General features: G+C 44.4%; 1 pseudogene; it reads left to right on the top strand.

The window, feature by feature from the left end:
• Positions 1-3,802: 3,802 nt before the first annotated feature.
• LOC132341418 (small conductance calcium-activated potassium channel protein 2-like) lies at positions 3,803-25,721 on the top strand (annotated as a pseudogene).
• The last annotated feature ends 678 nt before the right edge of the window (positions 25,722-26,399 follow it).

Genomic DNA, 26,399 nt, shown 5'->3' with positions numbered 1-26,399 from the left:
ACCCAGCCTGTACTCATGGCTTGGGATTGTCCCAACCCAAGTGCAGGACCTTGCACTTGGCCTTATTGAACTTCAAGAGGCTCACACAGGCCTGTGGTATTTACATATTCTTTGAACAGAGAGACACATAATTCCCTCTCCCAGGATTTTCCTGGGGAAGGCAGTGAGAAAGCTCAGAGAGAGAAGAGAAAACAATTCTTATCTCTATTCACTGCTCTTGTTTGGCACATGTGGAATGTGTTATGGAGATTGTTTACCAAAAGTGATTTGTTAATTGGACTCTGGTGATGGTTGTTTTGACTGACTGACCAATTAGGTCAAAGCTGTGTCATGACTGTCTGGTAAGGGTCATGAGTTTTTCTTTAGTAGTATAGTTTTAGTATAGTATAGTATGTAATATAGTATAGTATGTAATATAGTATAGCTTAATAAAGCATTTGTTTAGCCTTCTGAATCATGGAGTCACTGCACGTTATTCCCTGGGTGGGGGTCGTCATGCATCGATACAGGCCCACCTCTCAAGCCTGTCCAGGTCCCTCTGGATGCCATCCCTTCCCTCCTGCGTGTTGACCGAGCCACACAGCTCGGTGTCATAGGTGAACTTGCTGAGAATACTCTCGTTCCCACTGTCCATGTCACCAACAAAGATGTTGAACAGCCCCAGGTCCCAATACTGACCCCTGAGGAACACCACTTGTTATTGCTCTCTGCTTGGACATTGAACTGTTGACCGCAACTCTGAGTGTGATCATCCAGCATATTCCTTATCCACCGAGTGGTCCATCCATCAAATACCTGTGTCTTCAGTTTAGAGACAAGGATATTGTGCGAGACAGTGTTAATTGCTTTGCACAAGTCCAAGTAGATGATGTTGATCTCTCTTCTCTCATCCACCAAGTCTGTAACTCCATTTTAGAAGGTCGCTGAATTTGTCAGGCACAATACTCTTTAGTGAAGCCATGCTGGCTCTCACAAATCACCTCCTTATTTCTCATGTGCCTTAGCACAGTGTATTGGTTTTGCATGGCCTGGTTTTTGGTAGCAGGGGGCCCATGGAGGTGGCTCCTGTGAAAAGCTGCTGTAAGCTTCCACCATGTCCAGCAGAGCCAATCCCTGATATCTCTGAAGATGGACATGCTGCTGGCCAAGTCTAGGCCAATTAGAGAGGTTGGTTATCAATGCAGGGGACCCCCAATGTGGGAATTAAGAGCCTTGACTCCATTGATTTCAGAAGGCTGAACAAATGCTTTATTAAGCTATATTATATTACATTACATTACATACTGTACTAATACCATACTAAACTACACTACTAAAGAAAAACCTGTGACCCTTTCCAGACAGTCACGACACAGCTTTGACCCAACTGGTCAATCAGTCCAAACAACCATCACCAGAGTCCAATTAATAAATCACTTTCGGTAAACAATCTCTATAGCACATTCTACATGTGCCAAACAACAGGAGCATCAAGTGAAGATAAGAATTGTTTTCTCTTCTCTCTCTGAGCTTTCTCACTGCCTTCCCCAGGAAAATCCTGGGAGAGAGAATTATGTCTCTCTCTGTTCAGAGAATGTGAATACCACAGTTGGTAATGCCTCTGTGTTGACATATTTAAGAAGAAAATCAAAACAAAGTCACACAGTTTTTCTTCTAGTCAGAGAAGAGGAGGAGGTAAGAACATGTGAGGGAAAACAACAAGGGGACACCAAGGTCAGTGAAGAAGGAGGGGAAGGAGGTGCTCCAGGTGCCAGAGCCGAGATTCCTCTGCAGGCTGTGGTGATGACCATGGTGAAGCAGGTTGTTTCCCTGCAGCCCGTGGGTCCTTGGGGGATACAGAGATCCACTCACAGCCCATGGGGGAGGTGCTCACGCTGGAGCTGGTAAATGCCTGGAGGAGGCTGAGATCCAGTGGAAGACCTGGTAGAGAGAGAGGGTCCTTGTTTTTAGGCTGGAGCAGCCTGTCCATGGAGGACTGCACCCCGTGGAAAGAGGGACCCACATCGCAGTAGTTTTGAGAGGACAGTCTGTCCATGGGAGGGACTCAGGTTGCAGCAGGTGCGGTAGGACTGCTGCTTGTGAGAGTGGACCCACGCTGGAGAAGTTCATGGAGAACTGTCTCTTGTGGAAGGGACCCCACAGTCTCACAGGGGAAGGACTCCTCTCCCTGAGCAGGAGAAGAAAATCTTGGTGATGAACTAACCCAAAAAACCCCATGCTGTCTCCCTGTGCTGTTGGTGGGAAGGAGGGAGGGGCTGGGGGGTAAAAAGGTGTTTTAACATCTTATTTTACTTCTCATTATCCTTCTCTGATTCTGTTAGTAATAAATTTCACTTTGCAACTTTAGGTTGAGCCTGTTTTGCCCTTGAAATATTTTTTCCTGGTCCTTAACTCATGAACCCTTTGTTAATTTTTTTTCCCTCTCCACTGCCCAGCTGTGGCTGGGGAGGGTGAGCAAGCAACTCTCGTGGGTGCCTGGCATTGGGTCAGTGTCAAACCACAACATATTTTCCAGGAGGATCTACTTCATGATATTTCCAGGCACTGAGGTGAGACTGAATAGCCTGTAGTTGTTCAGGTCTTTCTTATTTCCCCTTTCCAGTCCATGGGAACATCACCAGACTGCCACAACTTCTCAAATATGATGGACAGTGGCTTAGCCACTTCCTCTACCACTTGCCTCAGGACTCATGGATTTATCTCATCAGGTCCCATGGACTTTAGCACCTTCAGGTTCCTTACATGGTCTCAAACCTGGTCTTCTACAATGGGCATTTCTTCATTCTCTCAATCCCTGCTTTCACTTTCTGCAACTTAGGTGGTGTGGCTGGAACACTTGCTGGTAAAGGCTGAAGCAAAAAAAAAAAAGTTCCTGACTACCTCACCCTTCTCCATGTCCTGGGTAACCAGGTCTCTCATAATTTTCCCTAGTCTTTCTTACCACTGATGTACCTAAAAAAGTTTTTTTGTCACCCTTGATGTCCTTCTGTAAATCTGATGCCCAGATTTACTTCTGCCAATGCTTTAGCTTTCCTAACCAAATCCCTGGCCATCTCTCTGTATTCCTCCTAGCCTCCCTTTCCCTGCTTCCATCCTGTTTGTGTTTAAGTTTGTCTAGGAGCTCCTTTTTCATCCATGCAGGCCTCTTGGCGTTCTTCCTTGATTTCTTCTTTGTCAGGATGCATTGCCCCTGAACCTGGAGGAAACAACCCTTGAATATCATCCAGCTCTTTTAGGCCTCTCTTTCCTCCAGGGCTCTATCCCATGGCACTCCACCAAGCAGACCCCTGAAGAGGCCAAAGTCTGCCCTCTTGAAGCCCAGGGCAGTGAGCTTATTGTACATTGTCCTCACTCTCCTGAGGATCTTGAACTCCACCATTTTGTAGTCACTGCAGCCCAGACTGCCCTTGAGCTTCACATTTCCTACCAGCCCCTCCTTGTTGGTGAGAATAAAGTCCAGCACAGCATCTCTCCTCATTGGCTTCTCTTTTACTTTGAGAAAGAAGTTGTCATTAACACATTCCAGGAACCTCCTGGATTGCTTACGCCCTGCTTTGTTGTCTCACCAACAGATGTCAGGGTGATTGAAGTCCCCCATGAGGACCAGGGTTGTAAATGTGAGACCACTCCTATCTGTCTATAGAGGCCTCATTGGCTTGATCTTCCTGGTCAGGAGGCCTGTAGCAGACCCCCCACTATGATGTCACCTGTCCCTGTCCTCCCTTTAGTCCAGACCCATAAGCTCCTCATCCATCCCTAGGTGCTCCATGCACTCCCACTGTTCATTGACATAGAGGGCAACATGGCCTCCTTGTCTCTGCCTGTGCTTCCTGAAGAGCCTGTATCTTTCCATTCCAACGCTCCAGTCAGAGGAGTCATCCCACCATGTTTCTGTGATGCCAGCAAGATCATACTCCTGCAGGTGTGTGCACGTCTCTAGTTCCTCCTGTTTATTCCCAATGCTGTGTGTGTTAGCAATAAAGTCATTTAAGCAATGAAGCTGACTTTCTGTCTGGAGTGGCTAGAATTTCTCAGTGCTGTCTTTCAGGTGCTCTCCTCCTGGCCTGCAACTCCTCTTCAGGCTCTGGGCATCTCTTGTAGGCTCTGGCATTTAACTGGGATGAGTGGAATTGTTGTCCCAAGTGCAGGCTTGTTACCCAGTGCACAGAACCAATTTGAACACTGAGGTGAGGTATTTATATTTTTTTTATTCTAGTTTGCACAAAATAGGGAGCCAGGGGGTAACCCCTGAAAGGCTGGCTCCCCGATTATCAAAACTTTACACTATTTATACATTTTAACAAACAGGCATCAGCATTCATTGATTACAGATTGCATAGCTTTTGCATTAATTAGTACTTAAACCCCTATTTGCTAGTTATACATCTGGCTTCTCATGCTAATTAGTATGCAGGCACAGTTCTTCTCTTCAGTTGAGTTGGGGGTCTGTTTTGAGTAGGTGGTCAATGGGTTGGTGGTTGTGATCTGCAACTGCTGCAATTACCTTTCCCCCAGTTACTGCTCAGTCCTGATGATTTCACTCCTGCTGGTTCTCGCCCTGATAACCCATTCATCTTGGGATTCTGTTCCCTTTTCCTTAAAACAAAGGATTAGTCAAGCCTACAAAATTCACGATGCAATTGCTTAATCATAACTGCCTAGCTATAGCTACTGATTAACTAAAGAAAATTGTAACATTTGGTTCAAATCTTGAGGAGCTCAAATCTTGAGGGGCTCTATATCAGGATGGCATGTCATCGCCCACCTTACCACAAGGAATCTTGATGATATCCCCCCTCCCCCATCATACCTAGTTTAAAGCCCTATCAATAAACCGCTCTAGCTCCAGACCCAAGACCCTCTTCCCCCTTTGAGAGACATGAATCCCATCTCATGTCAGCAGGCCTGGTGCCATGTAGGGCATCCTGCTGTCAAATAAACCAAAATGTTGGTGGTGACACCAGCCATGGAGCCATGTATTAATAGACTGGGTACATCTGTTTCTTTCAGTGTTACTGCCTGCATGTGGGAAGAATAGAGGAAAAAATAACCTGTGCTCCTGATTCCCTCACCAACTGTCCCAGGGCCTTGAACTCTCTTTTGATCACCCTTTGATTACTTGTTTTAACTTTAAAATTGTTCTGATCACTCCCTTTGTTTATGCACTAGAAATGGAATGTGTTTGAATTTTCAACCCCCAAAGGTAAAAAAGAAGGACTTTTAAATAATGCTGCTCACCAATTATTTTGATGCCTTGGCAGTTTACCAGTCTGCAGTTTCTGACTTCTATTATTCTGAACTGAAATAGCTGTAGCATGTTTATCAGGGATCAATCACCTGATGCCTACCATATTTCTACAGTAAAGGAGATACTTCCATTAAAAACTCTGCAAAATGCAGTAGTAACATCTTGAGGGGGTTTTTTTGTTGTTGTTTTCAGGGTGCTGAGTGCACTGCACTGGTGGTAGCTGTGGTTGCAAGGAAGTTAGAACTTACCAAAGCTGAAAAACACATACATAATGTCATGATGGACACCCAGCTAACTAAATGAGTAAGTCACACTTTACATTCATAACTGAAAAGAAAATGTACATTAAATTTATTTCTGTATTTGTTTTAAATGGTTTCATGCTCCATTCTTTTATCCAACATTTTTATGGGTGTGATTTTGCAAGGTGCTATGTGGAGGAAATGAATGTCCCGAGCTTCTCTTTGAAGTGGAGGGCAACAGCAGGTTCTCAGAAGATTTTGAAGATTTGAATATTCTTCTATAGAGAGTCCTTGAAGCTGAAAGATAATTGATATAACCGACAGTTAAAAGATGTGAAATTAAAGATTATTATATTAAACTGATACTCTTCCATGCACCATATGAAAAGTATGTATATAATTTTAAGGTTTATACTACTCAGTTATCCTTCATATAAATCTAAATATCAGTTTAATAGTGGTGTTTTGGGAGTTTCAGACTCATAAAATTCAAGGGAAATGAAAAACAAGCAAAACAAGCAACCAAATCTCAGATGTACCTCAGATCACAAATCCATTACACAGATACTAGAGATGTTTCCTCACAGCCTGAAGACAACCAGATCTTCTTGAAATGCAAGGACTAGAGGTCTTGAGGAAGTGTCTCAAATCTGATTCTGCTTCCATTAAAGTCAGGATCAAAGTCCTCCAGTGCTTTTATGGTTTCAAGTTTGGGAGCTCCTGCTGGGAAGTGCTGCTACATAGCATTCCTAAAATGTCTTTATCTATACATTTGGTTAGTTCTGACACTGCATTGACTGGCATGATAAAAAGAGGGAGAGAAAATACAGATCAGTAACCAGAACTGGCCTTTGCAAGTAGCTTAGTAACTTTGTCATTAATTATTATTTGACTGAAATTCTTTGTCTATTGCTTTAAAATATTCTTGGGAATATTGAAGGGCCTAGAAGGAAACTGTAGGTATTCTTGTGTTTAACATTTTATAGAAAACCCAGTTAAAAAAAAAAAAAAAACACAAAGCACTTATGAAATAGAACACTGGCTACATTTATTGACAAGTTGTTTTTTCATCTCCTCTAAGAATGGTAAGAAACAAACCAGAATAAGGAAAAATATAAAAAATAAAGCAAGCAACAAACCCTGTTCTAACAGCTCTGGAAAGTGATAAGACTGTTAAATTGCTAAGAGAAACAAAGGTAATAATGATAGAACACATAAGAGAAATTTTATGATCCTATAAAATGCATCTAGTTAATTGCCATAAAAATAAGAAATTAATAATCCTTCACTATAATTTATATTGTCATAAACAGCAAATGGTCCAAACTCTTTTCAAAATGGAGAAGTAATTTCCAGATGGAAAGAAAGTCTGTCCCAATATCACTTTTAGAAACAACATGGAAATTGCTCAGCAATTGCTTTCTGGCCTCACTGCTGCAGCTTCTTCATGTACCCACTTCCCACAGTTAAACAGTCTTAAGTGCTTTAGAAAGACTTTATATTAGAAAAGATTAAAAACCCCCATTATGCTATTTTTTGTCAGCCTGATGTTTTTCTTTTATGAAACAGGTGAAAAATGCAGCCACCAATGTACTCAGGGAAACATGGTTAATTTATAAAAGTACAAAGCTGGTTAAAAAGGTAGACCATGCAAAAGTAAGAAAACATCAACGAAAATTCTTGCAAGCTATTCATCAGTAAGTACAATTTTACCTTGTTTTTCCTGTCTGAGCACTGTCTTTCTCTCCTCTCATCTTGTTCTCTTTTCCTTATTCTCTCTTGTTCTTATTCTGACTCATTTTCTCTCATCCCTCTTCTGCATCTCTTCCTATTCCTCTCTCAAACCCCCCCTTGTTCCTTTCCATACTCTCTCACTACCTTTCATAGTCTCTCTTGCTACATGGTTGTCTCTCCATCTCCCCCACCTCTTTCCCTCTCTAAGTTTCTTTCTGTCACAATAGATATTTCTCTCTCTCTCTCTCTTATTCTGTCATACTCTGTATTGTTCTGTCTTTTCACTCCTTTTTCATTCTCCCTCTTCCTCCTCCCTCCCTCTTTATTGCTCTCAATCTCTCATACCCCTGTTGTTCTCTTTCCCCTTTCCTGGTTTTCTGTCTTTCTCTTGCTTGCTTTTGCCTTTCATTCTCTCTGTTTCACTCTCTTTTTTTCTCTCTCTCTTCCTCCTCACCCACTCCTCTATGTTTCTTTCTGACAAAACTGTGAGCACTCTCCCCTTTTACACTCTTTCATTGTCTCTTGGTCTCTCAGTATCTTTTTGTCTCTCTCCCCCCTTCTTTTTTCCCCTCACCACCCTTGCTCTCTTTTCTTTCTCTTGCACACACTCTTCCTCCTCTTTGTGCATTCTTCCTCTTCTGCACACATTCTCCTTCCCTCACACATGCAATCTCTCCCTTCCTAGAATTGTGCTCTTGAGTTTACACTTTTCTTTCTTTCAGAGTAAGACAAAGTTTTACTATAGTATCTATTTAGAAAAGAAAATACTCTGGTCATGTGCAGCACAGGGTAATGCCAAATTGTTGAGAGTGTTTTTAGGAGTTTTCTAAGCCACAGTTCGCTAAAACTGTACAGTCATTCAGTTTCTCTTCCTTGGACTACATGGGAGAAATAAAAATACTTTTGTCCCCAGCAGTCACAGACCCATCATAAGGAATATCCAGGACCTATGCTGTTATTTGTCTGTTTGAGATGCCTATACTGCCTTTTTGTACCACCTGTGAAATGGGTTTTCCATGACATGCTGGGGAGATGTAGATTGATAAAGATTAATTTTAAACTGATGTTTTGATAATTTCTAAGCATGGGTCTGTGTGTGACCCAGTATGTGAGGAGATCTGGGGGTAACATCCAGCTGACCCACCTGCATTTCTGATAGAAGATATGAACTATTCTACAAACCTTAATTACTATATAATATTTGGCAAACTTTCAGGGTTAAATGTTACTGTGCTCTTTTAGAAAATCTTGAGGCAATAGAGTCTATAAAAGCTGAGGCATTTTTTGGTAGATAAAAGGATGATTTTATTAGTTCTGTCATCCTGCTTAGCTTAAAGGATTTGGGAGGAATGGCAGGGGTTATGGGATAGAAGGTGGCATGTCCTGTATGTCTTTTACTGGACTTGAATCCCTGAGTGCAAAGGTTACTCCATAACATTTAAACCTTGCTATTTATTTTCTCTGTGTGTGCTTCCTGCTGCAGAAGACTACTGTGTGCAATTTGTTTTCTTTCTCCTTGCATCTTTGAACTTTTCTCAAGGAAACATGGCACCTCATGGTAGCAAATGGCTCTCTTCTGTCTTTCTGGATTCCTACGTTTTTTATTGTTTCCCCTCCCTCACCTTCCCAATCATTGGGCTGGAGACAGGAATAAAAGGTGCGAAGTTTCAAGGCAAATTTTATTCAAGAAATCTGAGTAAATAATGATAAGTCTCAAACTCACAATCACATCCCTCAAAAGTCTAAAAATATTGCCTGTGATTTCTCTCTTCAGCTGGTGTCAGCATTTATTTCTTTCTCATGCACACTTAATAAAGGGAAGGTGAAATCAGTGACAAGACATTTCATATATTGCAAAAAGAAAAAATCTGCAGGGAATAGTTATTGGGAAGGTGCACCTATTGTGCTCATTTGGTTGTTTTAGTGTATTTTACAGTGTCTTCTTCTGTTTTGTCTCTTTTATTTCAACAAAATGAAAACAGAGCTCGGAAGTAAGTTGTATGAACTGTTAGTACCTAAATTTGCAAAATTTACTACAGTTTGCATGCAAAAAAAGACAGTCTTTATTTGTGAACTTCAGTGGTCTAATTGCTACCATGGAAACACAATCCAGAATCATAATCCTTTGCTGTGATAAGTAAAGTACATAAAAATAAAAAATTGTTTACTATTTCTTTGTAATAAATTTAAGTACAAACATGTGCCATTTTAATTTTAATTTCACTCTTGCAGCTAAAGACTTACTACTACCTAGAGAGACGTTTTCCAGTCTGTGCCATATATATATGTATATATATATATATAAATGAGAACCCACTTATACTTCAGAGATAATTTGCTTATTTTTGAAAATCACATCTAAATTCACTCATGTAGTAAGATTCAGGGAACACCTAGGAAAGGTCAATTACATATCTTTTGGAGTATGTGCATTACTAATTAATAATAATGCAGTTAGCTAAGCATTAAAGAGAAAATGTACCCTTGATTCTTCTTTCATGTTTTATAGAGCAGACCAACTTAAATAGTGCATTGGAAACATATGTCTCATGTAAGTTTTAAATGTAAGCATATTTAAATTCAAAAATGTTCAGAGTGGTAAGAAAATGAAATGTATTGGCAAGTATGCTGGTTATTTGGCTGTTGGTCAGATGGAAGATCTCTTTAAATGTAATGAGAAACTCACTTATCACCGTATTTCCATCAGGTTAAAACACCTGCTAATTCAGTCAATTTCTGACAGAGCAGGGCTAATACCTGTATCTAGTCATGTAGGCATGGGAAGATTCTTGATTAGTAACAACATTATTGACAAAAATAATTTGTTTTATGTTTCTTCCTATATCTACTTATAACAACACCGAGGCTTTGAGGAACATGTTGATTTTCATATAGTCTGTATAAACTATATCCCCTTTTGAATGCAACTTAACCCATGGCAAACAATAGTCTCAAGGACATGACATTTCCTTGCCTTTTTTCTTTTGCTGTGTTGAAGATGAATGTTTCTCATTGTACCAGACACATGACCAATTCTGACTTTATACAAAGCACTTGAGGCATTGTCCATGCTGTTATCTGCTCTTGTAAGCTTTATGCATGCTTTTAAAAAGTCCTAAGTGATACAAAAATCTAACTTAAAATTCCACTTTTTAGATTAAGAAGTGTAAAAATGGAACAAAGGAAACGGAATGATCAAGCCAACATTTTGGTGGACCTGGCAAAAGTTAGTAGGCAATTATTGTTGCTTTGAATCAACATTCACCCTTTCCAAATGAAGACTTCACAAGTGAAAATGTAATGAACTATGCATGCAAATATTGTTAACAATATTTTTAATTCTAGAAAATGCAAACACATTTTTGCTTTGTGTTAGCATTTATTAAGTGAAACATCTTGTTTATGGCTCTGAATGTACCTTTTATTTTTTTTTTTTTAACATTTGGAAAATATTTCATAACTGAAGAGGTGATCCTGAGAGAAGTTGAAAGAGACTGTAGTAACCATGGCAAAAGCTTAGATTGAACTTTGACTAGGAAATGTTTGTGTAGTCCTGTAAAATAAAGAGGCTATGTCAGACTATGCTGTGAGGGACTATAGTTCACAGGCCTTCACACAGATGGAACTTAGGGCTTGTGGTTTTCAATTTCTATTCTCTTATAAAGCAGTGACTTTAGACAAATAACTAAGGTCTATATTTGTTCCAAGTTTTTATGATGAATAACTGCCCACTTGGCTGATATAAAGATTTGTTATTCTTTTTTAACGCTATTTGAGATCAACTAAAAGAGACTATTAAATTGCACACACACACACATACGTGCACACATGCGTGATAAGGTGATAAGGAAGATATCAGGTACATATAGTATAATAAACCATAGAAGTGGTTTCTCTTCCATGGTAGCCACTCTGTATTTTTAATCTCTTTGTCCCTTCATTTTTCTACACTCATTCCTTCCTAAATCACCTAGATTACTCCCTTTCTTGGCCTTCCCTAAATATCCTGTCCTGTGCAATCCCAAAATACTTTTCCCCTGCTTCCTAACATGTGTCCCATACCCCAAGGCAGCAAACCCCCTCCCCCCAGTCAAAAACATGTTCCAACATTAACTCATCCTCATGGGTTTCACATCAGGGCATTAGGGCTGAGGGTTTCTGTCACCGACATGTTTTATGAAAAATCCTTTCCTTAGGATTTTTCCCTCCTGAGAAGCTGAGAGGCCTCAGTAACAAACTGTAAACAATTCTTATCTGCTGCTGTGGAATGCAAGAGGGGGAATCTGTGATTGGTCTCATCTGGTTGTTTCCAATTAAGGGCCAATCACAGTTCACCTGGCCAGACTGTCTTGGTCCGAGACAAACCTTTGTTTTTCATTCCTTTTCTATTCTTAGCTTAGCCTTCTGATGAAATCCTTTCCTATTTTCTTTTAGTATAGTTTTAATATATTATCTATCATAAAATGATAAATCAAGCTTTCTGATACATGGAGTTAACTTTCTCGTCTCTTCCCTCATCCTGGGACCCTTGTGGACAATACCACAAATGGTGACCCTGAGTGAAAAAAGGAGCACCACCACAAAAGGTGAACACCGAGGACAGAACTGACAGATGGTGCCTCGAGTGAAGAAATCACCACAATTGGACCCTGAGTAAAGAAGAATTCTTCATTTGGTAAGCCCAGAGGAGCATTGCTACATTTGGGTAAACCCCGAGTGTGTGGCATTGATGGTCACCTATACAAGTGACCATAGAAGTGGCTTCTAGCCAGGAGCTGAAGAACCGAAGATCCTGAAATTGGACAGAGTTCACAGCCGAGGCTGGCCGCAAAGAGAACCTTTTCGAAAAGTCTCCGAGACAAGATGTCCGGAAGTCTTCGCAGCACAGAGCAGCCTGCTGAAGCCCAGAGGACACTGTCACAAGGTACTGTTTACACTTCCCTTCCTAAAGATGCTGCCGTTCGTGCAAGGTGGGCTAGGATGTGGAAGAGGGTGCCTACGGAGGCAGAGGTTCCATTCTCTTTCGGAGATGAAATAATTATTGATGGCTGGCAAAAATGGGGTCATGAATATAGAGTTCCTATGCTGAAGAGACATTTCTATGAGTTTTTCAGATGGACAAAATACTATGGCTTTTTCCCTGATCTGTTGTATTCCCTTGATTCCTACGTATGGGATTGCATGGCATTGGTTTTCGAGGATGCTTTGTACCATGAGGGATTTGGAACTCCTCACAGTTATCCGGCATTCAGAACTCTCTTCCCAATTTTGAAACTGAAAGAATATTCATTCAAGAAGATTGCGAAATTGAGAGGTTTTTCGCTGGAACTGGCAAGAGTGGAATTTGTGCAAAACCACGGCCTGCAGGTTCCCAGCCCCCTTGAATCGCGGCGGGGGGGGCGAAGCTTTGCCCGCAGCAGAAGAAAAGATTTTTTCTGCGCCTTTGGAGCAGTCTCCGACGGAACCGCTCCCCCCCCTTCGTTGCTCTCAGGGGGGAGGTGAGTTGGCTCCGCCGCCCGAGCCGGAGCCGAGGGCCCCACCCCAGCCCGCCCCGCGGGAGGCACCAGTCCCCGTGGCCCCTCCCGCGGCACCGCTCGCAGCCGGACCGGACCAGCAGAGCTTGTCGGCGTTCCCGTGGCAGAAGCACCGCCTCCCGCGGCTTCGCCCGAGTTGCTAGGCGACGCACTCGACAGCAATCACCAAGAGCTCGCGCCTGCGCTGCCGCTCCCGGAGCAAAGTGAGACAACAGTGCAGGCGGCACCGGTGGGCGCCGGCCCCGCGCCCCTGCCGCCCCCCGCGGCTGTCCCGCCGCCTCCCGTGTCGGCTCCGCCGGTTTTGCTGTCTGCGCCTGCGCTGCAGCTTCCGGTACCCGGAGAAGACGCGGCTGCTGTCCCCAGCCCGGCGGGGGATGCGCTTCCCCCGGCTTTGCAGCCCCCACCGACCCCTGCGGCGGCCCCGCCTTCGCCTGCCACGCCGGTGGAGGAGGCTGAGGTTGAGAACCACCAAGCGGAATCATCGTCGGAGCCGCCCGTGGCCCCGCCGCTCCCCGCGGCAGCTGCCGCGGCGCCTGTGATCAGTCTGGATTCCACCCCGAGCTTTTCGGGCTGTCCCGAGGCTGCCCCTGTGGGGGGAGCTGAGACAGGGGAAGGGGATGCCGGCCTGCCCCTCCGTGGGGGGGTTGTGGCTCGACAGCTGATTGCGGGCTCAGCCCGTCTGCCTGCTTTCAAACTCAGCGTTTTTCGCGGGCCGATTTGGGTTTGGTTCGGAGGTTCCCGTTGGGGGTTGGAATGCCTGACTCCCCCCGCGCGCCCCAGCGGCATGGGGGAGATGGCTCCTGAGGATTCTGCCTCTAGCCCCCAGCCTGGTGGGGGTGGTACCGAGGGGCAGAAAGGAGGAACACCTTTTGCATTTGCGTTGCAGAGGCAGGAGAAACAGTGGAAAGTGAGCATCGCTCACTTGCTCTGGGGACAAAGTACCCCCACATCTGGGGTGATGATCCCTGGGAAAGCTTCTCTTCCCCAGCTGCTGGTCTGCACCGGTTCAGAGGGGATGAAGCATTCGGTCACTTGTGCTGCCCAGGTATTGGCAGCAGGGTGCCGGGTTGAGAGAACACAGAGCTTGCTCCGCGGGCTGGGTCTGGGCCATTTGGTTCGGTTCCCTGGGCCAGGGCCTCCGCCCGGCCAGCAACTGTTTGGTTTGGGGGCTTTGCTTCCCCCGTCAGGACCTGGGCCACCGTTCTGTGAGCCAGGTCTGGGATCCCTGATCCCTCCGTCAGGACCTGGGCCACCGTTCTGTAGGCCAGGTCTGGGATCCCTGTTCCTTCCAAGAGGGCGAGGGCCCCTGCAGGGCCTCAGTGGCTCCTCTGCTGCTGCTCTTTCGGACAAAAAAAAAAAAGAAAAAAAAAAAAAAAAGAGTTGAAAGAGCTAGCAGCTCAAAAAGCATTGAAAATCCAAAATTTTGCAAGCCTGTTTCAGGACCAAAAGGGACTTTCAGCAATGTCAAAGAGGAACATCTTCAGTTTGGACTTTTTCCTGAAACTCAGCTGTTTGGACTTGAAGCAATGAACGTTCTTTGCGTTGTTTTTGCATTTTCTTATATCTTAAGATTGTTTTGGTGATGTGATGGAATTTGGTGTTTTGCAGGTGAAGAATCTCCCTGATGGTTCCATACCAGCATTTGATTGATGTTTTGATTGGCAACACATAGCCTCTCAGGTGCTTGTTCTTTCCTCTGCATGGGCCAGCAGATGAAATTGCAAACACTTTTTCCTTTTAATTTATTTAAAATAAAAAGGGTGAGATGTCACCGACATGTTTTATGAAAAATCCTTTCCTTAGGATTTTTCCCTCCTGAGAAGCTGAGAGGCCTCAGGAACAAACTGTAAACAATTCTTATCTGCTGCTGTGGAATGTACCAGGGGGAATCTGTGATTGGTCTCATCTGATTGTTTCCACTTAAGGGCCAATCACAGTTCACCTGTCCAGACTGTCTCGGTCAGAGACAAGCCTTTGTTTTTCATTCCTTTTCTATTCTTAGCTTAGCCTTCTGATGAAATCCTTTCCTATATTGTTTTAGTATAGTTTTAATATATTATCTATCATAAAATAATAAATCAAGCCTTCTGATACATGGAGTCAACTTTCTCGTCTCTTCCCTCATCCTGGGACCCTTGTGGACAATACCACAGGTTTCCTCACACAACTCTAAGAGGCCTGAACAGGAGTTCCTTACTCTGAATCCTTAATCTGGGTTCCTACATGCCTTTGCAGGACCCAGCAGGCAGGCATACAGCAGCATGGTGACCACCAGGCACAAAGTTGTCCTCTGTTTCTCCTGAGCTTCTAGCACCCAGTATAAGTTCAACCAATGCAGTCACACAGACAGAGCTCCTGTCAAAGCATGTGACCACACAAGCTTCAGATTATGGGGTGCATACTAGGATATTCCTGGAGATAAAGGGTGATAATAAATGCCTGTGGGAGGTGTGACCAGGTAGGTTAACTGCTCTGCCTGGTGGCCCAGCTTCAGGAGGAGGTGGGCAGACAGGATTTCAAGGAGATTAGTCAAACTGTGCTCTGCTATCTCTGGTACACAGAAGTCAATTCAGCATGGTGACTATGAAGGTCCAGAATCTGTTCAGTACCAGGAGGAAGGAAGCGTTAGGAGGGATAGGGGGGGTGGAAGCAAATTACTGCATGGAGCTCTAAGAGGAACCCCTCCTTATCCTTTCAGCTACCTTTGCAAAATAGGTATGAGAACCTGGGTATGGTAGACAAAGTGCATAATGAGATGGAAGAGGAGTAACCTATGCAAGCACTCTCATCAAGGTCAGGTCAACCAACTCACAAGACCTGCATTAAGAGCACTGCTGAGAAAAAACAATGGCAAGTTATGATCATGAGTGACTCCCTCCAGAGTAGAACAGAAGCACTGATTTGCAGAACGAATGCTCTTCTCAAGGAAGTTTGCTGCCTCCCTGGGGCCTGAATCAGGGATGTCATCAGACAACTGAAGGACTTAGCATAGCTTTTGGACTATTAGTTTGGCTCTTTCATGTTGCAACAAAAAGTCAAAGGTCAATCAAAAGAGATTTCAGGGCCCTGGAAAGAGTTCTAAAAGTTTCAGGGGCACAGGTAGTGTTTTCCTTGATCCCTCCAGTAATCGGGAGAGACTTTGGAAGAAACAGACAAACCCAAGATACTAATATCTGTAACTTTCCTTTTGTGGATGCTGAAATTGTAAGGGAACAATTGTATCAGCTGAATGTTCATAAATCCACAGGCTCTGCTGGGATACATCCTAGAGTACTGAAGGAGCTAGCAGAAGTTATGGCAGGACCCGTCTCGATCATCTACCCAAGATCTTGGGAGTCTGGGGAGGTCCCTGCTGACTGGAAGATGGCCAGTGTTATTCCAATTTTCCAGAAGGGTGTGAGGGAAGACACGGGAAACTACAGACCTGTTAGTCTACCCACAGTACCTAGAAAAATTATGAAGATCCCACTGGGTACCTCTGAAAGGCATTTAAAGGACAATGCAATCATCAGGCACAGTCAACACAGGTTCACAAAGGGAACATCCCATTTAACCAGTGATAAGGTCCCCCACCTAGTGGATGAAGGGAAGGCAATGGATGTAGTTTTCCTGGACTGTCCACTAGTGGTATTCCTCAGGGCTCAATTCTAGGGCCGGTTCTATCAATGATCTGAATGCAGGAGCTGAATGCACCATTAGCAAGTTTGCTGATAATAACAAACTGGGAGGTGCTGTTGAATCTTTGGAGGGATGAGAAGCCTTGCAGATGGATCTAGATAGATTGGAGGATTGAGCAGTCACGAATGGCATGACATTTAACAAGACCAAATGCTAGATTCTGCACCTGGGATGGAGTAACACTGGGCACAATTAAAATTATAAATTATAAATTGGGAGAGGAGTGTCTTGAGAGCAGCCCTGAAGAAAGGGATCAAAGAATCATAGACTCATAGAATCATAGAACCATAGAATGATAGAATATGTTAACTTCAAAGGGACCCTCCAGTATCACTGAGTCCGACTCCCGGCCTGATGGGTTTCTCCTCGAGCCAGGTTTTATGAGCTCTCAGACAATCTATCACACCCGAGATAGCCCAGCTACCCTGAATGGCATAAAATTAGCAGGATGGCTTCTGAGGTAGTGTTGGAAACAGAAAAAGGTTTAATAAAAGGCAAAATAACAAAACTCTTACAGAGAAAAAGCGAGCCAGGGGCAAGAGGCTCTTGGTCCTGCTAAAACACCCCACAAAAGCAATTATTTCCTTTGTTCTCTTCTTTTTCTAGTGAATTACCTATGTGGGACCTCTTGGCCTCTGTCCAATCAGACAGCCCCAGGTCTGAGGTGAAGTCCCAAAGGTCCTAGGAGGTGTCTTTGTACCAAATTGAAAGAGAGAAACTTCCAGTCTTTTTGCCTTTCTAAGCAGACAAAGAATAATTTAGTCACTCCGTCAACAGGGGGCACACTCCTACACCGTTCCTGCACAGCACCATCCCCAAGAGTCACACCATGTGTCTGAGAGTATTGTCCAAACACTTCTTGAACTCTGTCAGGCTTGGTACTGTGACCACTTCCCTGGAGAGCCTGTTCAAGTTCCCAACTACCCTCTAGGGGAAGAACCTTTTCCTGATATCTAAAGTAAACCTGCCCTGACTCAGCTTTGTGCTGTTTCCTCGAGTCCTGTCACTGGTCATGAGAGTGAAGAGATCTGTACCTGCCCCACCACTTCCCCTCATGAGGAAGTTGTAGACAGCAATGAAGTCTCTCCTCAGTCTCCTCTTCTCCAGGCTTAACAGATCAAGTGACCTCAGCCACTCCTCATACGGCTTCCCCTCAAGGCCCTTCACCACCCTTGTTGCCCTCCTTCGGATGCTCTCTAATAACTTTATCTTTCTTACATTTTGGTGCCCAAAACTGCCTCCAGGACTCAAGGTGAGGCTGCACCAGTGCAGAGCAGAGCAGGACAATCCCCTCCCTTGCCCAGATGGCAATGCTGTGCCTGATGCACACCAGGACATGGATGTCCCTCCTGGCTTCCAGGGCACTGCTGACTCATATTCGACCTCCCATAGACCAGGGCCCCAAGGTTCCTTTCTGCAGCACTGCTCTCCAGCCTATTGTTCCCTACTCTATACACACAACCAGGGTTGTCCTGTCCCAGATGTAGAATCTGGCACTTGCACTTGTTAAATTTCATACAGTTCATAAAATTTATACCATTGGATCTAGGGGTTGGTGGTTGACAGCAGGCTCAGTATGTCAGCAGTGAGCCCTGGCAGCCAAGAGGGCAAACTGTATCCTGAGGTGCACTAAATACAGCACAACCAGCCAGTCAAAAGAGGTGATTATCTCACTGTATTCAGCATTGGTGCAGCTTCACCTTGAGAACTGTGTGCAGTTCTGAGCCCCACAATTTAAGAAGGATATGAAGTTACTTGGAGTCAGAGACTGAAATGTTAAGATTTATGGTTAAAACATCTTCATGAAGGACTTTTGCATAACATAGCAAAACCATACAAAAGCTGCAGAGAAAACCACCACACGCTGACTAAGCCTTGGATCAAGCTTAGCATCTTTGGGGTGGAGACCACAGCCCAGGGACTATCAGCTGCCAGGCTCGCACAGAACCTCACACCAAAGGGTGCAGAGGAGCCCAGCTGCAGGGGCCACTTCAGCCTGGGAAAAGCTGCATCCACAAGAAGGACAGCAGAAGGGGGTGTGAGACAGAGTAGAAATTTTCCAGGGTAGAAATCCATTTTGATTTAGGTGAAATGTACATCTTTGAGTGAGGTCTGTAGCTTGCTGTTTAGTCTGACTGCCTGTTCTCTTGAAGGGCCTGTGCTTGGAGGGACTGCTTCAGCCGAAGGACAAGAGATAAGGGGGGAGGAGTGTAGTATTGTCCACAAGGGTCCCAGGATGAGGGAAGAGACGAGAAAGTTGACTCCATGTATCAGCAAGCTAGGTTTATTATTTTATGATAGAAAATATATTAAAACTATACTAAAAGAACAGAAGAGAAAGGATTTCATCAGAAGGCTAAGCTAAGAATAGGAAAGGAAGGAATAACAAAGGCTTGTCTCTGACCGAGACAGTCTGGACAGGTGAACTGTGATTGGCTGTTAGTTCCAAACAACCAGATGAGACCAATCACAGATTCCCCCTGGTACATTCCACAGCAGCAGATAAGAATTGTTTACAGTTTGTTCCTGAGGCCTCTCAGCTTCTCAGGAGGGAAAAATCCTAAGGAAAGGATTTTTCCTAAAACATGTCGGTGACATCTCACCCTTTTTATTTTAAATAAATTAAAAGGAAAAAGTGTTTGCAATTTCATCTGCTGGCCCATGCAGAGGAAAGAACAAGCACCTGAGAGGCTATGTGTTGCCAAACAAAACATCAATCAATGCTGATGTGGAACCGTCAGGGAAATTCTTCACCTGCAAAACACCAAATTACATCACACACCAAAACAATCTTAAGATATAAGAAAATGCAAAAACAATGAAAAGGAAGTTCATTGCTTCAAGTCCAAACAGCTGAGTTTCAGGAAAAAGTCCAAACTGAAGATGTTCCTCTCTGACATCGCTGAAAGTCCCTTTTGGTCCTGAAACAGGCTTGCTTGGCTTTTCAACGCTTTTTGAGCTGCTAGCTCTTTCAACTCTTTTTATTTAAATTTTTTTTTTTTCTTTTTTTTTTTGACGAAAGAGCAGCAGCAGAGAGGAGCCACTGAGGCTCTGCAGGGGCCCTGGCCCTCGTGGAAGGAACAGGGACCCCAGACCTGGCCTACAGAACGGTGGTCCAGGTCCTCGTGGAAGGATCAGGGATCCCAGACCTGGCCTACAGAACGGTGGCCCAGGTCCTGACGGGGGAAGCAAAGCCCCCAAACCAAACAGCCGCTGGCCGGGCGGAGGCCCTGGCCCAGGGAACCGAGCCAAACGGCCCAGACCCGGCCCGCGGAGCGTGCTCCGTGGTCTCAAAACCCGGCACTCTGCTACCAATGCCTGGGCAGCACGAGTGACCGAACGCTTCATCCCCTCTGAACCGGTGCAGACCAGCAGCTGGGGAAGAGAAGCTTTCCCAGGGATCATCACCCCAGATGTGGGGGTGCTTTGTCCCCAGAGCAATTGAGCGACGCTCACTTTCCACTGTTTCTCCTGCCTCTGCAACGCAAATGCAAAAGGTGTTCCTCCTTTCTGCCCCTCGGTACCACCCCCACTCCCTGCGGGCTGGGGACCAGAAGCAGAAGGCTCAGGAGCCACCTCCCCCACGGTGCTGGGGTGCGCGGGGGGAGTCAGGCATTCCAACCCCCAACGGGAACCTCCGAACCAAACCCGAACCGGCCCGCGAAAAACGCTGAGTTTGAAAGCAGGCAGACGGGCTGAGCCCGCAATCAGCTGTCGAGCCACAACCCCCCCACGGAGGGGCAGACCGGCATCCCCTTCACCTGTCCCAGCTCCCCCCACAGGGGCAGCCTCGGGACAGCCCGAAAAGCTCGGGGGGGAATCCAGGCTGATCGCAGGCGCCGCGGTGGCCGCCGCGGGGAGCGGCGGGGCCACGGGCGGCTCCAATGATGGTTCCGCTTGGTGGTTCTCAACCTCAGCCTCCTCCACTGGCATGGCAGGCGAAGGCGGAGCCGCCACGTTCGGAGCCCTCACGGGCTCTGCTGGAGGGTCGAACGCGGATTCGACCGGCGCGGGCGGCGCGGCATCGACCCCCGCCGGGCTGGGGACAGCAGCCGCGTCTTCTCCGGGTACCGGAAGCTGCAGCGCGGGCGCAGACAGCAAATCCGGCGGAGCCGACACGGGAGGCGGCGGGACAGCCGCGGGGGGCGGCAGGGGCGCGGGGCCCGCGCCCACTGGTGCCGCCTGCACTGTTGTCTCACTTTGCTTCGGGAGCGGCAGCGCAGTCGCGAGCTCTTGGCGATTGCTGTCGAGTGCGTCGCCTAGCAACTCGGGCGAAGCCCCGGAAGGCGGTGCTTCTGCCACGGGAACGCCGACAAACTCCGCTGGAGGCGACGGGTCCGGTCCGGGCTGAGGCGGTGCCGCGGGAGGGGCCGCGGGGACTGGCACCTCCTGCGGGGCGGGTTGGGGTGGGGCCCGCGGCTCCGGCTCGGGCGGTGGAGCCAACTCACCTCCCCCCTGAGAGCAGCGAGGCGGGGGAGGCGGTTCCGTCGGAGCATGCTCCAAAGGCGCAGAAAAAAACTTTTCTTCTGTCGCGGGCAAAACTTCGCCCCCCCGCCGCGATTCGGGGGGGCTGGGAACCTGCAGGCTGTGGATTTGCACTGGTTCCCCTCTTGCCAGCGCCAGCGAGAAGGGAGACATACCTCGGCAATCCGCAATCCACTGATATGTAGACGCTTTCCGTTTCAAAACTGGGAAGAGAGTTCTGAATGACGGATAAACCCGAGGAAATCCAAGTCCCCGGTAAAAAAGGTCTCGGATAATGAATTCCATGCATTCCCATATGTATGAATCAAGGGCATACAGCACATCAGTGAAAAAGCCATGGTGCTTTGCCCACCTGAAAAACTCATAGAAATGTATCTTCAGCATAGGAATTCTGTCCTCATGACCCCATTTTTGCCAGAGGCCAATAAGTTTCTCCTCTGAGGGAGAGAATGGAACCTCTGCCTCCGTAGGCACCCTTGTCCAGATCCGAATCTGCCTTGTAAGAAGGGAAGCATTTTCAGGAAGGGAAGTGTAAACAGTACCTTGTGACAGTGTCCTCTGGGCTTCGGCAGACTGCTCTGTGCTGCAAAGACTTCTGGACATCTTGTCTCGGAGACTTTTCAAAAGGTTCTCTCTGCGGCCAGCCAAATGAAGAATTCTTCCTCACTCAGGGTCCAATTGTGGTGATTCCTTCACTCGAGGCACCATCTGTCAGTTCTGTCCTCGGTGTTCACCTTCTGTGGTGGTGCTCCTTTTTTCACTCGGGGTCACCATTTGTAGTATTGTCCACAAGGGTCCCAGGATGAGGGAAGAGACGAGAAAGTTGACTCCATGTATCAGCAAGCTAGGTTTATTATTTTATGATAGAAAATATATTAAAACTATACTAAAAGAACAGAAGAGAAAGGATTTCATCAGAAGGCTAAGCTAAGAATAGGAAAGGAAGGAATAACAAAGGCTTGTCTCGGACCAAGACAGTCTGGACAGGTGAACTGTGATTGGCTGTTAGTTCCAAACAACCAGATGAGACCAATCACAGATTCCCCCTGGTACATTCCACAGCAGCAGATAAGAATTGTTTACAGTTTGTTCCTGAGGCCTCTCAGCTTCTCAGGAGGGAAAAATCCTAAGGAAAGGATTTTTCCTAAAACATGTCGGTGACAGAGGAGGGAAGCAGACAGAGCAAGGCAACCTGACCCAAGAGTTCCTTCTGAAGAATTAGTAGCAAGTGTCACATGAAATCAGTAGAATGAATATGTATGAACCTATTGTGAAATTGTATGCATATGCATTTGAGAGAGGGATAAAAAGGGACCTGAAGTTCCCAGAAGTACTCATGTCATTTTAGGGGAATGATTCCCACATGCATCCAGTGCTGTAATAAACATACCGGCTTCACAACTTTCACAAAGTTGTGGAGTTTTGTTTTTTCTCCCCAAAACAGGTGTCATGGCCCATCAAAGGCTCCCCTCAAAGGGGTCCCCAGACCTTGTGCCAGAGCACTGCAACATGATGCAACAGATCCACAGTGTTGTGAGGGACAGTGTCAAACTTGCCTTCCCCAGGGGAGGCACATGGGCTTTCCCATCTGGCCCAAACATATACTAATACATGGGACTCTATACTTTTCAGTGGCGGGCGGCAGGGAACCCTCACCACCAAGAAGACCAGATGGAGGGGAGCAACGAGACGTCATTGGGAACCTTGGAAGCGTGATATGTTTCTACCCAACACCTGTCACTCTCACCCTGTCCCCCCCACCCATGCACACCTGTCACCATGATATTTTATGAAAAATCCCTTCGCCAGGATTTTTTCTCCTGGGAAGCTGGGAAGCTGCTGCTTTGGAATGTGATTTGTAGAATTGTTTATCCCAGTCTGTGAATTGTTTTTACTTAAGGACCAATTCCAGTCCAGCTGTGTCAGACTCTCTGGTCAGTCACGGGTTTTTATTATTCATTCTTGTCTAGCCTTCTAATGTCTCCTTTCTCTTTCTTTAGTATAGTTTTAGTATAGCATTTTTATATAGTATAATATCATAAAATAATAAATCAGCCTTCTGAGAACTTGGAGTCAGATTCTCATCTCTCACCTCGTCCTGGGGACCCTCACAACACCACAAAAAACTTCCTTCCTTCCTTCCTTCCTTCCTTCCTTCCTTCCTTCCTTCCTTCCTTCCTTCCTTCCTTCCTTCCTTCCTTCCTTCCTTCCTTCCTTCCTTCCTTCCTTCCTTCCTTCTCCTTTTCTTTCTTTCTTTCTTTCTTTCTTTCTTTCTTTCTTTCTTTCTTTCTTTCTTTCTTTCTTTCTTTCTTTCTCTCTCTCTCTCTTTCTTTCTTTCTTTCTTTCTTTCTTTCTTTCTTTCTTTCTCTTTTCTCTCTCTCCCTCTTTCCCTCTTTCACTATGCAATAAAATATGTTATTTTTTTGGCACCAACATCACATTTTGGGGTATATTTTGAACCTTTCTGATTTCAATCTGTTTTATTCACAGAGACTTCTTTTTCTTTGGTCTTCTGTGTTTAAACCGGTTTGTAAGACTTGTATGCATCCACAGGAGGGCAATAAAGTTGGTAAAAGGTATGTCCTATGAGGAGCAGCTAAGGACACTGGGGGTGTCTAGTTTGGAGAGAAGGGGGGTGAGGGGTGACCTCTACAGCTTCCTGAGGAGAGCAAATGGAGTGGGAGTTGCTGATCTCTTCTCCCTGGTATCCAATGGTAGGATGGATGGGAATAGTTGAAAGCTGCATCAGGAGAGGTTCAGAGTGGACATTAGGAAGCTTTTCATTACTGAGAGGGTGGTCAAACACTGGGACAGGCTACTTAGAGAAGTAGTTGGTGCCCCATGCCTGTCAGCATTTAAGATGCATTTGGACAATGCCCTTAATAGTATGCTTTAACTTTTGGTCAGCCCTGAAGTGGTCAGGAAACAGGACAAGATGATTGCTGCAGGTCCTTTCCAACTGAACTATTCTATTTGATTCGATTCTATTCTGTCTATTCTGCCGCTGTGCTTGTGGAGATGGGCCGGTTATGGACTGCTGGCTCCTTTTATGGGCCTGAGAGTAGCCATTAAAGGGTATTTTTCAGATCCCCCACCCACCATTGTCTGTCTCTGCTCATTTGTGGGTGTGCAGATTATAATTTTATCATGTAACCTAACACATGCTACTTAACATGTTGTTAAATGTTGCATTTTAAAAAATCATAAAACAATAATGAGACTTACAGTGCTGAGCGGAAAGCATTCCATGCTTCACATTAGACTGCAATATATAACAATTATTTTATATGAACTTAATTTGAATCTTCATTAGAAGTATTTATACACTTTTCCCAAGGGTTTCTCATACAAATGTCTTCAGGCACCCCAAAACGCAGATCAATTTAAAGTGCAACATCAAAGCAAACTTTCAGTGTTTGTTCCTCTTTTGTAGTAGAGAAACACCCGACAACTTCAGTTACTGAAAATACATTTCACTGTGCTTCTGGCAACTGTTAAGGACTTTCCAGATATTATTAAATGTAGATTTGTTTTCTTTCAACAATTATGCTATCATCTTGATGCTGGACAGAGAAAGTGAATTATAGACACTTATCTGATATTTCTGTGCTTTAAACTCCAGGTAGTCATTCAATTAATTTTTCATTCCTTTATAATGGATTATACACTTCAGTCAGTTTATCTACTGAATTATGGCCATTTATTTTAAATTTTGATTATGTCTAATCTGAAGTCTCAATCTACAAGAGGGAGAAATCCAGTCATTAGTTTTAGTAATTTCCCTGCATTAATTATAAAAGAAACAAATGGAATTCAAATAGAAAGTTACAGACTTTATGAATTAACATACTTCAGATTTCATTTGTACTAAACATTATGACATTTTAAAGTTTACCCAATAGACTTTCTGATACCAAACACCATTTTGTAGAGGACAGATAGGTAGGGGAAGGTAGAAGTAGAGGAGCGTACACTTGGTTTTACTCCTTGCTCTACATTTCAAAACAAATCCACTCAACTACTCTTATTACCACACGTTCAAGCACAGTATAAGGAGAAAACAAGATAACTGTTTTCTTTTTAAAAGTATGAAGGTGTTTAAAAATCAGAGGAAATGGAGAAAAGTGAAGGGTGCATAACGGTCCTCTGAAAGCTTTGTTTTCCTTGTGGCTTACACAACTAATTCTGTTCACAAATCTTATGATGGTGCATTTCTAAGCAACTAAACTTCTAAAAGAGTCAGGCATTTCATCAAATTCAATAAGAGCTTGACATTTTAAATGCAACTCACCATATCAATGTTACATTTCTGCTCAACAAATTTAGCACCTGTAGAAAGTCTGTCATACATCTGCATGTAAAACTACTTCAAAAGACTAGAGCTTGTTAGAATACTCATATCTTCTTTTTGTGAAATGCAAAAGCATTTAAGATAAGAAACCTTGTTGAATTGCACTGCATGTTTCAATATCAATAAGATCTCTCTAAACCTTTTTTATATCCTTCTACTTTCAGACTCAAAACATCATGTATGACATGATTTCTGAATTAAATGAAAGAAGTGAAGATTTTGAGAAGAGAATTGTGACACTGGAGACTAAACTGGAAACTCTAATTGGCAGAATTCAAGCTCTCCCTGAACTGATTAGCCAGAGAGTCAACCAACAACAGAAAGATCTCCTTGAGACTCTCATACAAAATTATAAATATGTTGTCTACAGTGCTGAGCGATCATGGTCTTTGTCAAGAAGAAGGTGATCCTCCTCCACAACACCACCAACTTCATCAGAGAGTAGCTAGAATAGAATAAGTTAATCACTTTTTGCCATCATATGGTCAATACTTTAGCTTTTATTGTAAAGCCCTATGGTTCTAATCAGTGTTATCTGGGTTCTGATGTTGGAAACCTGGACACAATATTAAAGGCCAAAATGAGTGAAAACTGTTTTCCCCCTCTCCTTTCAGATGCACAGTGAATGCACTAATTATTGCTATGTTAGATTATTTCTCCTTTAATTTCACTTACTTTTATTAATGCACTTTAAACAAAATATATTCCCTCAGTATGTAATAATAACAATGTAAGGGTTTTTTTCTGGACAGATTTGCTTGCTTATTTGGACTTTACAGTTAAAAGAAGCTAATGATCAAAAAACTCAATTCTAAAACTTTTAGTAGCAAAATTCAAGTGTAATTTTCCACTAGGTATAAAAACACATTCTCTAAACTTTGCACTGGAGGGGAGAAAAATAAAAATCAAACAAAAATTTAAAAAAATGAATGTTCATCTAAAAGTGTGCTTTGTATGTATAGTCATTTTAAAAGGTCACTGACAGTTTCAGTTTCTGAAGTGATTAATTAAAATTATAATTTACCCATGAAATCAGAAAGACAGTATGTAGAAAGTCAGAGCAGAGGCATGTTAGGCAAGACAGGAGAGTTGTTCTCCCAAACAATTAAAATTCCATAAACCATAGT

The sequence above is a fragment of the Haemorhous mexicanus genome, chromosome W (assembly GCF_027477595.1).
Source record: "Haemorhous mexicanus isolate bHaeMex1 chromosome W, bHaeMex1.pri, whole genome shotgun sequence".
Lineage (NCBI taxonomy): Eukaryota > Metazoa > Chordata > Aves > Passeriformes > Fringillidae > Haemorhous > Haemorhous mexicanus.
This window is presented reverse-complemented; position numbering and strand designations above follow the sequence as displayed.